The sequence below is a fragment of the Macrobrachium nipponense genome, chromosome 12, assembly GCF_015104395.2.
Source record: "Macrobrachium nipponense isolate FS-2020 chromosome 12, ASM1510439v2, whole genome shotgun sequence".
Classification (NCBI taxonomy): domain Eukaryota; kingdom Metazoa; phylum Arthropoda; class Malacostraca; order Decapoda; family Palaemonidae; genus Macrobrachium; species Macrobrachium nipponense.
In genome coordinates this window covers 27,047,810-27,050,309 of record NC_087205.1, presented here as the reverse complement: position 1 = coordinate 27,050,309, position 2,500 = coordinate 27,047,810, and the positions used below count along the sequence as shown (strand labels likewise).

The 2,500-nt window shown below is 35.3% G+C and overlaps 1 protein-coding gene across 4 annotated transcripts in view; it reads right to left on the bottom strand.

Moving 5' to 3' along the window:
- The window catches only part of LOC135224438 (uncharacterized), a 40,575-nt gene that overhangs the window by 30,747 nt on the left and 7,328 nt on the right, over positions 1-2,500 (bottom strand). The window lies entirely within an intron of this gene.

Here is a 2,500-nt window from a genome sequence, read left to right as displayed (position 1 = left end):
AATGGTCAGAATCGATATAAACCTTTGCCTCTCTTGATAGCCGTTTCGGTAGCGTCACTGTCCGATCCTGATTTCGTTCCCCGTCCAACTGGACGGTGGTTCGATCCCATGGGGGTACGAAATTATTATCAACTAAAAATTCCCCCTCGGTACATATATGAAAATATATCAATTCCGAGGTAGAGCGAATTAGATATTAAAGGACATTTGTAGCTCGAATGATTTATATGAATCACGGTGATGTGATAAATTATTCATATATATATATATATAATATATATATATATATATATATATATATATATATATATATATATATACATATATATATATATATATATATATATATATATATATATATGTGTGTGTTGTGTGTGTGTGTGTTGTGTGTGTGTGTGTGTTGGAGGACTGGACCCACTTGTGTTTTTTAAGTGTCGGAAAACAGTCCTCGGTTGGCTATATAAGGATTCGCAAAATGCGATTAGCGGTGCGTCTTGAGATTTATTTTAGCAATTTCTCTCTCTCTCTCTCTCTCTCTCTCTCTCTCTCTCTCTCTCTCTCTCTCCCTCTGTGTGTGTGTGTGTGTCTGTCTGCAGGCCAGTCGGGTAGATACTTCTTAAGTTTCTTTTGTTACATTTTAGTACCGTAGAAGGATGTCGGGAAACTCTGAAAGTTAGCCAAACATAATGTATTCTCTGAAGTATATTACATCCTAAGATAGACTTTTCAGAAGATCGTTGTGGCAGATCTAAGAAAGTCAGAGGAGGAAGAAGAAGTGAAGTTTACAATTGAATGTACATTCGAATAGGTTACAAACCTAACAGACATATTCACGACACCTCTTTTAGGTCATGATGATTCAACAAATTCATTTAGATCTCGTGGAAACCAAATTCAGGTTCCCAGTGCAAGATGAGGTTTCGTTAGTGCGTTGGTTATCATGCTTACTTAGCCTTCGTGCGCGCATCCTGTGAAGGTATTTTTTCGGCGCTTCTTTCCTGTATGACCTGTGACCGGAATCAGAGTTATGCTTTTATTCTAAGGAATGTATTACATTTCTTTTTATCTTGTAATTGTTATTACACACACACACACACATATACTACATACTATATATATATATAGATATATATATAGATATATATATATATATAAAGTCACTTTTTGTATTCATTATCTTCCATTCCAGAAATATTCTTATTCTTATGTGTTTGTAAGTACATAAGTACTTCATATATACCATATATATATATATACATATATATATATATATATATATATATATATATATGTATATATATATATATATATGTGTGTGTGTGTGTGTGTGGTGTTTGTTTGTGTGTGTGTGTGTGTATAATAATAATGATAATAATAAATATCAATAACAATAATAAACGCTCCAAGAAGACGTCCATTGTACGACGAAACTTTTGGGCATATTCTAACCATTTACATATTTCATTTTCCTATGTGGAATAAAGCTGAATAATATATTTTCGGGTCTAAGAAGATTACCATTTTTATATGTGCGTGAGTCTGTGTGGGTTAGTGTGTGTGTGTGTGTGTGTGTGTGTGTGCAGGCAGGAGAGACAACGGCGGAACCTCTCAATGTAAGCAGGTCTTGTAGTACATGTAAACTATGATACCTATTGTTGAAGAACGCTATCAGAAAACATGAAGCAGTAAACATTGCAGTAAATAGCATTGGCTGTAATGAAAGACGTTAAACAGAAGGAATTAGCAGCTGAAGTGTCGAAAAGGAAGGTAGTATTTCTAAGAAGCACGATCCCTTAACACCAACTAATTCACAGGTACTGAAAGGTTAGTAAATACTAATGATTAATGCACACTAGACAAGCATTATGGATAATAACGTGACCTCTTTGCAGAAGACGTACTACAGTATCAGATGCAAAAAGTTTTATTTCCACAACTGGGAAAAACCTAATGAAATATCTAAAGACTGAAGAATGTAAACTTAAATGTAACCCATCCCTTCTTGATAGGTTGAGCGGCTTTAGCTAATACTGAAATGACTTTGGGACGTCGTAAAGCAGTCTGAATGATCATCGCTGTCTCCAGTCGCAGCAATTGGCAACAGGAGCGAATCGCTCGGAAATAGCGAGGGAGAAATATCGTTAAAATGAACTGGTATTTGATGAGAGGGGAAGAAGTGAAAGGCAAATCTAACGACGTGCAAATTCGATGGAAGAGATAATCAAGGAAAACAAGTTATAAAAAAACGGTTAAAAAAACAAACACAGAAACAGTTTAGAGTCGGGAAAACAGATTATAACACTCGCACAACAGAGTTGAATTTAGATGAAAGAGAAAAGTAATCACATTAACTGAGACTCGAGTGGTAAAGAGCTTATGTCAGTGGAATCTTGTTTACATAAAATCTGGAATGGCGAGATATATTTAGAGGTGTCTGATGAACGCGGCGGTTTATTGTACAGAGAATAGGGTGGGGTTGGGGGATGTTGTAATTCTCATT